This window comes from Sorex araneus, chromosome 5 (genome assembly GCF_027595985.1).
Source record: "Sorex araneus isolate mSorAra2 chromosome 5, mSorAra2.pri, whole genome shotgun sequence".
Taxonomy (NCBI): domain Eukaryota; kingdom Metazoa; phylum Chordata; class Mammalia; order Eulipotyphla; family Soricidae; genus Sorex; species Sorex araneus.
The window spans coordinates 128,064,391-128,081,198 of NC_073306.1; positions in this window are offsets into that span (position 1 = coordinate 128,064,391).

Here is a 16,808-nt window from a genome sequence, read left to right on the forward strand (position 1 = left end):
GGCTTTGAAGGGTCCTGTCTCAGATGTCTCACTGAGATGGGAGTGAGGGGGCCGCGCACTCAGTTCCTCCTGCGTGACTAGATCAGGCGACCCGTGTTCTGGGAGGCCCGTGAGTTTCTGCAGAACCATTTCCTGTAGTGATGGAGAGCAGGGCAAGTGCTGGGCCCACTCCTGACTCTGCAGTAGCAGGGGCCCATGAGGACGAACCTGGTGGGAGCTCCCACAGGGCTCTTGGAAACAGCAAACACTCACTCCAGCCCTTCATCTTTCTCTCAGCCTCAATTGACTGATGAATGTGAGGGTATTGGTAAGAACATCGGGTCCTGTTGTTCGCTTCTTGAAAGTAACTCTTTTCATGGTTGGACTCCTGCAGTGAGTTGGATTTGGGGGGTGGGGACTCAGGGAGAGGTCGCGGTGCACTGCCTCTTCTCTCTGGTACACAATCTGGCTACTCCTCGGCTTCCAGGGCACGGTCTTCACTGCATGGAGAGGGCAGCACCCACACTTCTGGCCCTATGAGGACTAAGGACGCCAGTTGGGAGTGGAGTTTCTGGTGTTTTCTTTAATCCAGAACCCCTGGTATTCCCAAACTTCCCGTCCCTCCTTTAGTAACAGCATAACTTCTGAGCACCATCCCCCTGTGGAACCTGCCTTCTCTCATTAATCAGAAGAAAGCAGCAACTGTTGTACAAAAGACCATTGCGACCTCCTTGGATTGTTTGAGCATCCCTGGGATGGAGATGGGGGGTAGCGTTCAGTGCGGTAAGATAGATCTCTGCTAGGCATCTTATATGAACTGTCTGAGAAAAACTTACTGCTCTGAGAAAAACTTCTCTGCTGAGTATCATTCACCTGTCTTTAATTCTGATCAAAGACCTCTAGCAGGAGTTCTGTGAACCATACACTAAGTAGTTCTGGAAAGATCCTATATATCAGAATTAACCAGCCTCAGACTATGGGAGAAAGAAAAACTCATCTGTAGTGATGAAAATTGGACCACTTTCCAATAGCAACCTGACGGACTCCTTGTGTGGCATATAGAAATGATTGATGAATTTGAAATACACTCCCAGATGTGAAGACTATGTGTTCCTCCAATCCCTTCTTCTGTAGTTCTTAGGAAAAATTTGATAGATAACATCGTGTGAGTTTGAGGTGTAGCTTGTGGTAGGGGACAAGGGAGGTTTATCCAAGTGGTGCTTGGGAAATCTGGAACCGAACAGGGATTCTTGGCCAAGCAGGGTTCATGGAAGAGTCCAAAGGATGCAATGCTGCTTGCACCCTGTTGTGCTGGGGATCCCTGCCCCCCCAGTGCTGGGGGTGGATTGAGATATTTTGATACTCACATATATTGCAAAATGTTTACCAGTGACCGTAGTTAACGAATCCCCGCACCTCACATAATTTCCATTTTGTTATGGTGTCACGGTATAAAAAATTTCGTCTCTAATGCCTGGACAACTTTACATGCTAAAATACACACTAGTTTCCCGTGCCGACCATGTTCTCCATTGGTTCCAAGAATCCATTCCCCATTGAACTGCAAGTTAATACCATCTTGAGGTGGGCAGTGGTGGTGGTTACCTGGGCAGTAAATTCCAGGAAGAAACTCAAAGCTCTAGAACTACCAAGAAATGTTTGTCGAGACAGAAGGCCTTAAGAAATGTTGGCGAGTCGAAGAACCCCTGAAGCAATCCAGTCCTGCTCGAAGAGACCAGACATTTCCTGAGCAGGCGTACCTGCTGCCAGCTCTGGAGCCTGTCTGAGATCACTGATGGCCAGGAACGGGCCCTGAGGAGATGGAGAGGGATAACGAACCTCCCAGACTAAAAATCCTCCCCTAGATCTCAGTACCAGCAGAGGCAACATGGGTGGCGGGGGTGAGGAGGGATGAGAAGGGAGGAGTCCAGTGCAAAAATGCAACAGAAAAGCACTATATCAAACCAACCTTGGGAAGCAGCTGGGGCCCTTCTAGCTTAGAACTTCCCTTCCTGGAGTTGGCTGTGTAAGTTCTTCTTTAGAGCACTCCCCTACTTCCCTGTGGGTTCCCTGAGCCTCCTTGCCCTTTGCTCTTGGGAGTTTCTCTCTCTCTCTCCCTGTTTCTCTTCTCCCCACACCCCCGCTCTCATATTTTCTTTTTTTCCTCCTTTTTTTGGTCACACCCAAGGATGTACAGGGGTTACTTTTGGCTCTGCACTCAGGAATTACTCTTGGCGGTGCTCAGGCGACCATATGGATCTGGGAATCAAACCTTGGTCAGACACGTGCAAGGCAAATGTTTTTTCCACTGTGCTATCGCTCCAGCTGCCTCTCATATTTTCTTTTCTTTTTTTTATCATAATGCTTTATTCTTTCTTTTTTTATTAGTTTATTTTTAATTAGAGAGTCATCGTGAGGTTACAGTTACAGATCCATACATCTTTGTGCTCATGTTTCCCCCATACAAAGTTCGATAACCCATCCCTTCACCAGTGCCCATTCTCCACCACCAGTAAACCCAACATCCCTCCCCCCCTCCCCAGTCCCGTCTCCCCCCACCCCACCCTGCCACTATGGCAGGGAATTCCCTTTTGTTCTCTCTCTCTGATTAGGTGTTGTGGTTTGCAATAAAGGTGTTGGCCTCTCATATTTTCTAAATAAAACCACTTGACTTCACTCTCTCTCTTCTCTAGAAAACCTTTCCTGTGGCACAGAGACAAGAACTTGAGACCCACTTGTGGTACCTAAGCATCCCCCCCACTGCAAAAAGACAAAACCCTGCCTCTGACCTGCTCTCCACAGGCACCCACCACCACCCTTGACCCCCTCACCTGCACCCACTAGTTCCTCCACATGACTCTGAATTTTGCAGTGTCCATCGTTCTCTCTGTTACTATTCTACCCACTCTTCTCGATTTCGCCTTTTCATGTCTCACATGAGCGACCTACAATATTTGTTTTCCACCCTCTGACTGATTTCATTGTGCCTAAGGTCCTCATGGATTATTTTCAGAGTCAGATGGAAGGATTTACTTATTTGGCATGGAGAAACACTATTCCAATGTGTATCAGTCTCACATTCTCTTCATCCATCCATCTGCCCATGAACACGTAGGTTCACAGGAATGGAACCGGGCATGAGGACATTCGTCACCTTGGGGGAGTGAATATTACTACCTGGCTGATTGCCAATACTGAGCACTTTTCAACCTCTATATCTTAGCCATCTGCTGTCTTCCTTGGAGAAACTGTTGTTCCAAGTCTTCAGCTCATTTTTTTCTTTCTTTTGAGGGTGGGGTTTGGGCTTACTCCTGGCCCTGGACTCAGGGATAATGCCTGGTCATGCTTGGTGAACTCTAAGCAATGCTGGGATTGAACTGGGGTCAGCCACCTGCAAGAGGGACATCTTAATCCCTGAAGCATGCAGCTCCATCTAGCCCATTTTTCAATCATGTGTTTTCTTTCCTTGTTGTTAAATTCATTTTTAAAGTGTAACATATTCAAGAAAACAGACCCAGGGAATGCAAGATCACCACCCTCTCGGCCTAGGTTCCCCCAAGCACCGACCACCAGAACCCCGGCAAGTGTTAGGACGACATCAGAAATGGAACTTTAATTCTGCTCGGCAAGGATGGGGCAACTTTCTCACAGGAATCAGTAGTGGTGGTGGGGGAGGGGCGTGGCCTCAGTTCACATGGCCGCAGTTATTTTTTCCCTTCCCAGCACCCTGGACTCATCTCAATTTCCATTACCTAATTCCGAGAAGAACATCCTGGCTATCCCAATTACATTAAGCCACTAGTCCAGGAGTCTATTCCAATCTCTCCAAAATAGCGGTGAACACAAGAAACTGAGCAAACCTAATATAAAAGAACAAACCCTCTGAAACTTCAGTAGAGGCCTCACATAAGTCACAGAGGAGCACCAAAGAGGAAGGTAGTGTTCTAGAATGGTAAAATGTGACCACCATCAACCGAGCTCATCCAGAATCCTTTCTTGCAGCAAGAGGGGTACACCGACAGTTAACTGAAGGGTCCCACCTCCATACTACCACAACAACATGAAGAAACAGCCCAAATCCCCACCATGAAGAGAGGATGAAGAAAAGAGTCCAGAAGCCTCAACAGGAACGACCCATAAATACAATCTCTCCGATAAAGAATGCAGATATTAAGTGCTGAGGATGATCAATCAACTGAAAGCAACGATGGAACATTCATGCAGTCAATAAAAGGAGGACATGAATGAAACAGTGGAATGGACAGCCAAGAAAATACAGGAAGAAATGAGATCAGAAATAAGAAAGCTACAAACAGAAGTGTCACTCATAAAGGACTCAGTGGATGGATAAAAAAAAAAAAACCGAAACTCAATGGGTGCCCTCAACAGCACAATGACTACAGCCAAAGACAGAATCAGTGAGCTTGAAGATGAGCTTCAGAAAGCATATAGACAACAACAAACAATGGGGAAAGATCTCAAAATAGCTCTAGGGCAAATCAGAGACCTAAGGGATGAATTCAAGAGAAACAACATAAGAAACATTCGAGTACCAGAAAAACAGGAAGGCAACCCCAATGAGAAAGAGACAGTTGAAGATATCATTGCTGAATCTTGCCGCACTCAGCAGTGAAGAAAATAGGCGGGCACCACAACTGGAGAATTCTCTGGGCTCCATATGTAGCCAATATATCCGGGACTCCCAGATGGAGCAGGTGCAGTCTCCCAGCCTTCTCCAGATGGAATCCCTGCGACCATGAGCTTCTACAAGCATGACTCCAATATGTGGCTACAGGACTATTCCTCCGGAGCACGCGGCTTCTTATGCAGCCACCTGACCTTTCCTAATATACGAAGTGAGCAATGGAAAATAAATGGTCTAGCATCTGCCCCTGCCCAAAACTAGAGAGAGAGCCGCGACCTAAGGGGCCTCATGGGATGGGGGTGGAATTGACCCCTCTCCCTGCCCTGACGAGGCCCCAAGTTGCTGCCCACAAACAGCTCCTGGCTCCTGAACAGCCATCATCCCAGAGGCACACAAACCAATCTTGGAACCCAGCGGCTTTTGGAAGAAATACATCTGGTCTAAGCATTAAACTCTGGCGCCATGCCACCCCAGATGGGCAAAGGTGTTTGTCCCTTCCACCTTTTATTCTCAGTGGCGCAGTGGCTGCCACCTTGGACAGCCTATTTGACAGCCAGGTGTGAGACTGCAGTGACATGACATATGGGGCCTCACAGGATGGGGGGTGGAAATTGCCTCTCTCCCTGACCCAATGAGGCCCTCAGTTGCCACCAACTAATGGCTCCTGGCTCCTGAATGGCCAGGTTCCCAGAGGCACACAAAACAATCTCGGAACCCAGCGGATTTTGGAAGAAATTCCTCCAGACTTATTACTAGAATATCAGAAATCCAAAATGCTCTTCATATAAGCAATAGAAAACAAATTTTCTAATCATGCCTTTTCAGCAGGTCTGAATGTTGGGGGAAATTCCAAATAATAATAGTGGATCTTTTGTCAAAATATTGAATGTGATCAAAGCGGAGAGGGAGTAAGGTGAAAATCATCTGCCACATAGGCAGGGGGAGTGGTGGGTTGGGGGGATATACTGGGGTTCTTGGAAGTAGAGGGTATGCACTGGTGAGGGGATGGGTGTTTGATCACTGTATGACCGAGACTTAGACTGGAAAGCTTTGTAACTGTTCTCATGGTGATTCAATAAAATAAAATTAAATTAAATTTTAAAAAGATATCATTGCTGAGACATTCACAGAGCTGGAGAATGCAGGCATCCAGATCAAAGGAGCCTGAAGGGTGCGAGCCAAAATAGATCCTAATAAAAAGACTCCAAGACATATCATAATCAGAATGATGTAGAATGGGTAGAGACACAATACTGCAAGTAGCAAGGTCAAAGAAGGAAATCAAATATAAAGGAGCACACCTTAGAATTACAGCAGACTTATCAGAGAGAACCCTTCTAACCCCGAGGACAATGGTGGATATAGTGAAAAAATTCAAAGAAATGAATGCCTCATTTATCCATCTAAACACTTTAACTCGAAGGGATGATACTCTACTTCATAGATAAACAACAGCTCAGAAACTTCATACACTCAAAACCAACCTTAAAAGAAGGACTAAAGGGACTACTGTAAGACAAGAAAACCCCCTACATGCACAACAAACCTCTACAGAAAGATGGCATAAAACCTCATGACAATAATCTCTCTCAATGTCAATGGCCTAAATGCAACAACTAAGAGACACAGAGCGGCAAAATGGATTCAAAAATTGAATTCAACGTTCTGCTGCCTACACATCTGCACTATCAGAGCAAACACAGACTCAAAGTCAAAGGATGCAAAACAATCCTTCAATCAAATAACTCCCTCAAAAAAGCCAGGGTGTCCATACTAGTATCCAACAACATAGATTTCAGGCTGGAAAACATTAAAAAGACAGCAAAGGACATTTTTAAATAATCAAGGGATATGTACAGCAGGAAGATATCATACTCCTAAACTTATAGGCACCCAAAGAGAAAACAGCTAGATACTTAAAACAACAGGTAATAGACTTCAAGGAGGACATTGCTAGCAATACAGTAGTAGCTGGAGACGTCAGCAACGCCTTATCACCTCTGGATAGATCAGCAAGATTAAAACTCAACAAGGAAGTACTGAATTTGAAGGAAGAAATAGAAGAGAGAGGGCTAAAAGATGTATACAGGGCCTTCCACCCCCCCCCAATGGAATACACATTCTTTTCCAGTACACAGGAACATTTTCCAAGATAGACCACATGCTGGGTCACAAAACATACCTCAATAGAATCAGGAAGATAGAAATTGTATCAAATATCTTTCCAGACCACAATGCACTGAAGATAGAGGTTGGTCACACACAGACGCAGAGAATTAAATCAAACACCTGGAAATCAAACAACTCAACGTTGAACAAAGAGTGGGTCAGGGAGGAAATCAAGGAAGAAATCAAAAGATAACTGGAAACAAATGAGAATGAAGACATGAGCTTCCAGAACCTAAAGCAGTGCTAAGGGGAAAATTTATAGCTCTGCAAGCAATTCTCAGGAAAAAAAAAGGGGGCCCACATAAATAACTTGACTTCAAAGCTCAGATCCTAGAAAAGGACCATCAAAAGGAGCCAAGCAAGGCAGAAGGAAAGAAATAATAAATCTTACAGCAGAAATTAACCACATAAAAACCCAAAACACAATCCAAAAGATCAATGAAACCAAGAGCTGGTTCTTTGAGAAAATAAACAAGATAGATAAACCACTAGCAAGACTCAAAAAGAAAGAGAGAGAGAGAGAACCTTAATAAACTGAATCAGAAATGAAAAGGGGGACATCACACAGAAACCGAAGAAATTCAAAAGATCATCAGAGATTAATTTGAAAGATCATATGCTACAAAATAAGAGAACTTCGAGGAAAGGAAAAAATTCCTGGATTCCTATAGCCTCCAAAGGCTGAACCAAGAATATTTGGAGTATCTGAATAGAACTATTATTATCAAGGAAATTGAAATTGTAATCTAAAGTCTTCCCCAAAACAAAAGACCAGGTTCAGATGGATTCACTAGTGAATTCTTCCAAACATTTAAAGAGGACATATTCCCCTCTAACAGGTACTTTGAATCCCTGCGCGCTACCCTTCCGTTCAGCCCTGCTTCCCCAACGTCCGCTGCCTGGGGCTTCCTGGCAGCGGGCATTGCCATCAGCTGAGCCCTCTGCACTTGCATGATCATCGCCAGTCCCCCCTAACAGGTACTTCAGATCCCTGCGTGCTCCCCTTCTGTCCAGCCCTGCCTCCCCAACGTCCACTGCCTGGGGCTTCCTGGCAGCGGGCATTGCCATCACCTGAGTCCTCTGCATCTGCATCATCATCGTCGGTCCCCTCTAACAGGTACTTGTGGATCCCCATAGAGCTAACATTAACTCCGGGACTGACTGGGGATGCAGCCTCCACTGAAGGGGGCGTGGCCTCATCAAAAGTTGGCGTGGCCTTCTATAGACCCAGCGACCCCTCACACGGCCGCAGTTATATCCTCCACTATCAGCACCTTGGACTTCCATCCCAACCTTCATTATCTAACTTTGTGGAAAGCATTATAGCCACCTCAAACACAATACAGCAACAATCTTCTGGCTGACTACAGTTCCACCAAAAAACAAGTGTATTCAAGAATTTTCATACAGCCCAATTGGAAACAACATCTCTTCCAATGCTGCACTAGTTGCCTATCATAAGTCGCAGAATAATGTCCACGAGGAAAAAAGTACTCTAAACTAGGAATAGGTTGACCACTGTGGATCTTATTCAGAATTATTTCTGGCAATCAGAGGAAACAGTTCCAGTGAACCCAAAGGCTTTACCTTGTTAGATCCACAACAACATGAAGAAACAGCGCAAATCTCCACTACAAGTAGAGGACAAAGAAAAGAGTCCCGAATCCTCAACAGGAGGTACCCACAAGTATGATCTCTCCGAAAAGGAATTCCAAGATGAAATGCTGAGGATGTTCAAGGAACTCAAAGAATCAGTGGAACAGTCGTACAGAAAATTAAAGAAAGAAGTGAAAGAAATGGGGGAACAGATAACTGAGAAAATACAGGAAGAAATGAGAGTAGAAATAAGAAAACTACAAAAAGAAATGTCACAAATGAAAGATTCGATAGATGAACTTAAAAACTCAATAGGTGCCCTCAACAGTAGAATGTCAAAGGCCGAAGACAGAATCAGCGATCTTGAAGATGAACAGCAGAAATCGTACAGGCAACAACAAACAATGGGAAAAGACCTCAAAATGGCTCTAAGGCAAATCAGAGACCTAGGAGATGACTCCAAGAGGAACATTATAATCATCGGAGTACAGGGAGGACAGGGAGCCAACCCCAATGAAAAAAACCACAGTTAAAAAAATCATCGCTGAAAAGTTCCCAGAGTTAGAGAATGCAAGCATCCAGATTCAAGAAGTCAGAAGGGTGTCAGCTAAAAGAAATCCTAAAAATCCTAATAGAAACACTCCAAGGCATATCATAGTCAGAATGATGGATGCCACAGATAGAGACGCAATACTGCAAACAGCAAGATCAAAGAAAGAAATCACATACAAAGGAGCACCCCTTAGATTTACAGCAGACCTATCAGAGGAAACCCTCCAAGCCCGAAGACAATGGTGGGATATAGTGAAAAAACTCAATGAAATGAACGCCTCACCAAGAATATTTTACCCAGCCAAACTCTCACTCAAACTCGATGGAAAAAATACACCATTTCATAGATAAACAACCGCTCAGTAACTTCATAGATTCAAAACCAAGCCTGAAAGAAGAACTAAAAGGGCTCCTGTAAGACGAGAAAAAAAACCCATAAGCGCAACAAACCCTTATAGGAAGATGGCACAAAACCCTATGGCAATAATCTCTCTCAATGTCAACTAAATGCACCTATCAAGAGACACAGAGTGGCAAAATGGATCCAGAAACTGAAACCAACATTCTGCTGCCTACAAGAAACACATCTGAACAATCAGAAAAAATACAGACTCAAAGTTAAAGGATGGAAAACAATAATGCAAGCAAACAAATCCCTCAAAAAAGCTGGGTTGGCCATACTAGTATCCGACAACATAGATTTTAGGTTGAAAAAAATCAGAAAGGACAGAGCAGGCCATTTTCTATTTATCAACGTTTATGTACAACAGGAAGAAATCACACTCTTAAATGTATATGCACCTAATGAGGGACCAGCTAAATACTTTAAACAACTGCTGGCAGACTTTAAGGAGGACATCGCCAGCAATACAATAGTAGTTGGAGACTTCAACACTGCCTTGTCACCTCTGGATAGATCAACAAGAACAAAACTCAGCAAGGAAACACTGGCTCTGAAGGAAAAAATAGAAGAGAGAGGGCTAACAGAATTATTCAGGGCCTTACACCCCAAAAAGAAAGAGTACACATTCTTTTCCAGTGCAGACGGAACACTTTCTAAAGTAGACCACGTGCTGGGTCACAAAACATACCTTAATAGAATCAAGAAGATAGAAATTGCATCAACTATTTTTTTAGACCACGATGCACTGAAGATAGAAGCTAACCACATACAGACAAGGAGAACCAAATCAAACAACTGGAAATTAAATAACTCAATGTTGAACAATGAGTGGGCCAGGAAGGAAGTCAAGGATGAAATAAAAAGATACCTGAAAACAAATGAGAATAAAGACATGAGCTACAAAAACCTATGGGGCGCAGCTAAAGCTGTGTTAAGAGGAAAATTTATAGCTTTGCAAGCATTCCTCAGGAAGGAAGAAAGGACCTACATAGATAACCTGACTTCACAGCTCAAGACTTTAGAAAAAGATCAACAAATGGAACCCCAAACCAGCTGAAGGAAAGAAATAATAAAACTTAGAGCAAAAATCAACGACATGGAATCTCAAAAAAACAATCCAAGAGGTCAATGAAACTAAGAGCTGGTTCTTTGAGAAAATAAACAAGATTGATAAACCACTAGCAAGACTCACAAAGAAAGAGAAAGAGATAACCCTAATAAACTGAATTAGAAATGAAAAAGGGGTTATCACAACAGAAACTACTGAAATTCAAAAAATCATCAGAGACTACTTTGAGAGTCTGTACACCGTGAAACAAGAGAACCTAGAAGAAATGGATAATTTCCTGGATTCCTATCACCTCCCAAGACTGAACCAAGAAGACTTGTAATACCTTAATAGACCAATTAATATCAAGGAAATTGAAACTGTAATCAAAAGCCTAGCCAAAAACAAAAACCCAGGCCCAGATGAATTCACTAGCGAATTCTTCCAAACATTTAAGGAGGACTCGTTACCAGTTCTCCTCTAGTTTTTCCAGGAAATTGAAGAAATAGGAACTCTCCCAAACAGTTTCTATGAGACACACATCTCTCTAATACCAAAAGCAAATAAAGACACCACTAAGAAGGAAAACTATAGGCCAATATCCCCAGTGAACATGGATGTGAAGATCCTCAACAAAATATTAGCAAATAGAATCCAACAACTCATCAAAAAGATCATACACCGTGACCAAGTGGGATTCATCCCGGGGATGCAAGGATGGTTTAACATTTGGAAATCAATCAACATAATCCACCATATCAACAAAAGCAAAGATAAAAACCATATGATCATTTAAATAGAAGCAGAGAAAGCATTTGACAAGATCCAGCACCCATTTATGATGAAAACTCTCACTAAAATGGGTTTAGAAGGAACTTTCCTCAAGATAGGCTGGAGTGATAATCCAGAAAGGAGGGTATTGGCCTTGCATACGACCCACCCAGGTTCAATCCCTGGTATCCCATAAAGTCCCCCAAGCACTGTCAGGAGTAATTCCTAAGTGCAAAGCCAAGAGTAACCTCTAAGCATCGCCAGGTATGACCCAAAGAGCAAAATTAATAAATTAAGTCATTAATTTAAAAGTTTCCTTGAAAGAATTCCTTTAAAAAGAACACCAGTTGATATTTTTATAGCAATTGCTTCAAGTCTGTTTGTGGGCAACCAAAATATTTACTCCTCTTAAGTCTTCCCACATGTGAAAAAAAAAGTGTCACTAATAAAAGTTTCGCTAGATGAAATAAAAAACTCAGTGGGTGCCCTCCAATAGTAGAATGGCTACAGCCAAAGACAAAATCAGTGAGCTTTAAGATGAGCTGCAGAAAGCTTACAGGCAACAACCAGCAATGGGAAAAGACCTCAAAATAGCTCTTTGGCAAATCAGAGACTTAGGGGATGATTTCAAGAGGAACAACATTAGAATCATCAGAGTACCAGAAGGACAGGGAGGAGACTAAACCCCAATGAAAAAGCTATGGTTAAAAATATCATTGCTTAAAAGTTCCCAGAGCTGGAGAATGCAGGCATCCAGATCCAAAGAACCCAAAGAGTGCCAGCTAAGAGAGACCCTTGTGAAAAGACTCCAAGACATATCATAATCAGAATGGTGGATGACATGGATAGAGACACAATACAGCAAGCAGCAAGGTCAAAGAAGGAAATCACAAACAAAGGAGCATCCCTTATATTTACAACAGACCTATCAGAGGAAATCCTCAAAGCCCAAAGACAATGGGAAGATATAGTGAAAAAATTCTATGAAATGAACACCTCACCAAGAATACTTTATCCAGCTAAACTCTCACTCAAACTTAAAGGAATGATACACTATATCATAGATAAACAACAGCTCAGGAACTTCATAGACTCAAACCCAAACTTAAATGGACTAACGGGGCTACTGTAAGACAAGAAAAAACCCTACAAGCAGAAAAAACCCTACAGAAAGATGGCACAAAACCCATGACAATAATCTCCCTCAATGTCAGTGGCCTAAATGGACTAATTAAGAGACACAGAGTGGCAAAATGAATTCGGAAACTAAACCCAACATTCTGCTGCCTACAAGAAGCACATCTGAACAGTCAGAGCAAACACAGACTCAAAGTCAAAGGATGGAGAACAATCCCGCAAGAAAACAGCTCCCTCAAAAAAGCTGGGGTGGCCAGACTAATATCCGACAACATAATTTCAGGTTGAAAAAAGATTAGAAGAGACAGAGAAGGCCAATTTTTACTAGTAAATGGATATGTACAGCAGGAAAAAAATCACACTCCTAAACGTGTATGTACCTAATGGAGGGACCATTTAAATACTTAAAACAACTGCTAACAGATTTTAACAAAGACGTTGCTAACAACACAATACTAGTTAGAGACTTAACACTGCCCTATCACCTCTAGATATATCTACAAGATTAAAACTCATCAAGGAAATACTTGCTTTGAAGGAAGAGATAGAAGAGAGAGGGCTAATAGATCTATACTGTGCTTTGCATCGCAAAAAGAAAGAATACACACTTTTTTCTGAGTGCACATGGAACATTTTCCAAAATAGACCATGTGCTGGGTTACAAAACAAACCTCAATATAATCAGGAAGGTAGAAAGTTATCAACTACCTTTGCAGACCACGATGCACTGAAGATAGAAGTCAACCATGCACAGACTGCTGGTGGGAATGCCGAATGGCTCAGCCCTTTTGAAAAATAGTATGGACGCTTCTCAACAAATTAGAAATCGAGCTCCCATTTGACCCAGCAATACCACTTCTGGGAATATATACCGGAAATGCAAAAAAGTATAGTAGAAATGACATCTGCACTTACATGTTCATTGCAGCACTGTTTACAATTGCCAGAATCTGGAAAAAACCCTGAAGCTGATGACTAGTTAAAGAAACTTTGGTATATCTACACAATGGAATACTATGCAGCTGTTAGAAAAGATGAAGTCATGAAATTTGAATATAAGTGGATCAACATGGAAAGTATCATGTTAAGTGAATGAGTCAGAAAGAGAGGGACAGACATAGAAAGATTGCACTCATTTGTGGAATGTAAAGTAACAGAATGGGAGACTAAGACCCAAGAACAGCAGAGATAAGTACCAGGAGGATTACTCCACAGATTAGAAGCCAGACTCAAATGCTATAGGAGAAAAGGCAGCTCAGATAGAGAAGGGATCACCAAGTAAAGGGTGCTTTGAGGGCTCGCTTGGGATGGGAGAGGCGGGCTGAAAGTAGACTATAAACAGAATATGATGGCCACTTAATACCTCTACTGCAAACCACAACACCCAACAGAGGAGAGAGAGAGAGAGCAAAAGGGAATGCCCTACCACAGAAGCGGGTTGGGGGGGGGGGTTATGGGTAGGGGTGATGGAAGGGATACTGAGATCATTGGTGTTGGAAAATGAGCACTGGTGGAGGGATGGGTACTCAATCATTGTATGATTGAAATGCAAGCACGAAAGTTTCTAGGTCTATTTTGCCTCTCTGAGATATATTCCCAGAAGCTGTATTGCTGGGTCAAATGGGAGCTTAATTTCTAATTTTTTGAGAGGCGACTATACTGTTTTCCAAAAGAGCTGAAGCAGTCGGCATTCCCACTAGCAGTGTAGGAGGGTCCCTTTTCCCCCACACCCATGCAAACAGCGGTTGCTTTTGTTCTTTTGGATGTGTGCCATTCTCTGTGGTGTGAGGTGGTATCTCATAGTTGTTTTTTTTTTTTTTTTTTTTTGCTTTTTGGGTCACACCCAGCGATGCTCAGGGGTTACTCCTGGCTTTGCACTCAGGAATTACTCCTGGCAGTGCTTGGGGGACCATATGGGATGCCGGGGATCGAACCCGGGTCGGCCGAGTGCAAGGCAAACGCCCTACCCGCTCTGCTATCGCTCCGGCCCCTCATAGTTGTTTTGATCTGCATCTCTCTGATGATTAGTGATGAAGAGCATTTTTTTATGAAATGACATCTGCACTCGAATGTTCATTGCAGCACTTTTTACAATTGCCAGAATCTGGAAAAAGCCCAAGTGCCCGGGAATGGATGATTGGTTAAAGAAACTTTGGTATATCCACACAATGGAATACTATGCTGCTGTTAGAAAAGATGAAGTCATGAAATTTGAATATAAGTGGATCAACATGGAAAGTATCATGCTAAGTGAAATGAGTCAGAAAGAGAGAGACAGACATAGAAAGATTGCACCCATCTGTGGAATATAAAATAAAATAACAGAATAGGAGACTAACACCCGAGAATAGTAGAGATAAGTACCAGGAGGTTGTCTCCAAGGCTTGGAAGCTGGCCCCACATGCTGGAGGAAGGGGCAGCTTGCATAGAGAAGGGAACACTAGGTAAAGTGTGGTTTGAGGACCCGCACGGGATGGGAGATGCACTCTGAAAATAGAATATAGACCAAACACGATGGCCACATAGTGCCTCTGTTGCAAACCACAACACCCAAAAGGAGAGAGAGAGAACAAAAGGGAATGCCCTGCCATAGAGGTGGGGTGGGTTGAGGGGATGGGTGGGAGGGTGGGAGGGATACTGGGAACATTAGTGAAGGGGACTGGGCACTGGTGGAGGGATATAAACAAAATGCAAACGTGAAAAAATAATAAAAATAAAAGGACCTATTGTCAGTTCTTCTCAAGCTTTTCCAGGAAATTGAAGAAATAGAAACACTCCCAAACCATTTCTATGAGGCACATATCACCCTAATACCAAAAGCAAATAAAGACACCACAACAAAAGACAATTACTTGCCAATACCACTGACGAACACGGATGCAGAGATCTCAACAAAAATATTAGCAAATAGAATCCAACTCATAAAAAAGATCATACACTGCGACCAAATGGGATTCATCCAGGGGATGCAAGGATGGTTTAACATTCAGAAGTCAATCAACATAATCCATCATATAAATAAAAGAAATGATAAAAACCATATGATCATATCAATAGATGCAGAGAAAGCATTTGACAAGACCCAGCACCGGTTTATGATGAAAACACTCATCATAATGGATATTGAAGGAACTTGCCTCAATAGAGTCAAAGCCATCCACTACAAACCTATGGCAAGCATTATTCTCAGTGGGCAGAAATGAGAGCCTTCTCTCTAAGATCAAGGACAAGACAAGGATGCCAACTCTCACCACTTCTATTCAATATAGTACTGGAAGTACTTGCAATAGCAGTTAGGCAAGAAAATGGGAAACCAAATAGGAAAGGAAGAAATCAATTCTCACTATTTGCAGATGGTATGGTACTATATTTAGAGAACCCTAAAGCCTCTACCAAGAAGCTCCTAGAAACAATAGACTTGTATGGTAAATTTGCAGGATATAAAATCAACACCAAAAGCCTCTGGCTTTCCAATATACACATAATGAGAGAGAAGAAAGTGATATGAAAGAAGCAATACCATTCACCATGATGCCTCAGAAAATCAAATACCTCGGAATCAGCTTAACTAAGGAGGTAAAGGACTTGTACAAAGAAAACTACAAAACGCTACTTCAAGAAATAAAAGAGGAAACAAAAAAATATTTTCTGCTCATGGATTGGGAGAATTAACATCGTCAAAATAACAATACTCCACAAAGCATTAAACAGATTCAATGCGGTCCCTGTAAGAATCCCCATGAAATTTCTCAAAGAAATGGATCAAACATTCCTGAAATTCATATGGAACAAGAAATTCCCACGAAGAGCTAATGCAATTCTTAGGAAAAAGAAGATGAGAGTCATAACCTTCCCCTACCTCAAACTCTACTACAAAACGGTAATCATTGAAACAGCATGGTACTGGAACAAAGGCAGAACCGCAGACCAATGGAGCAGGGTTGAATACCCTTACACACACCCTCAAAGATATGATCATCTAGTCTTTGATAAGGAAGCAAGAAATGTGAAGTGGAGCAAGGGAAGCATCTATAACAAATAGTGCTGACAAACTGGACAACTACATGCAAAACAAAATGGGCTCAGACCTCTACCTAACACCATGCACAAAAGTCAGATCAAAATGGATTATAGACCTCAACATCCTACCAGAAACCATAAGGTACATCAAAGAAAAGGTCGGCAAAACCCTCCACAACATTGCAGCTAAAGGTATCTTCAAAGATGAAACTCCACTGACCAAGCAAGTGGAAACAGAGATAAACAAATGGGACTATCTTAAACTAAGAAGCTTCTGTACCTCAAAAGAAACAGTGACCAGAATACAAAGACAGTCTACAGAATGGGAAAGTACCCATCTGATAAGGGATTAATATCAAGGATATAGAAGGCCATCTGATAAGGGGTTAATATCAAGGATATAGAAGGCCCTGGTTGAACTCCACAAGAAGAAAACATCCAATCCTATCATAAAATAGGGTGATGAAATGAACAGACACTTTCTCAAA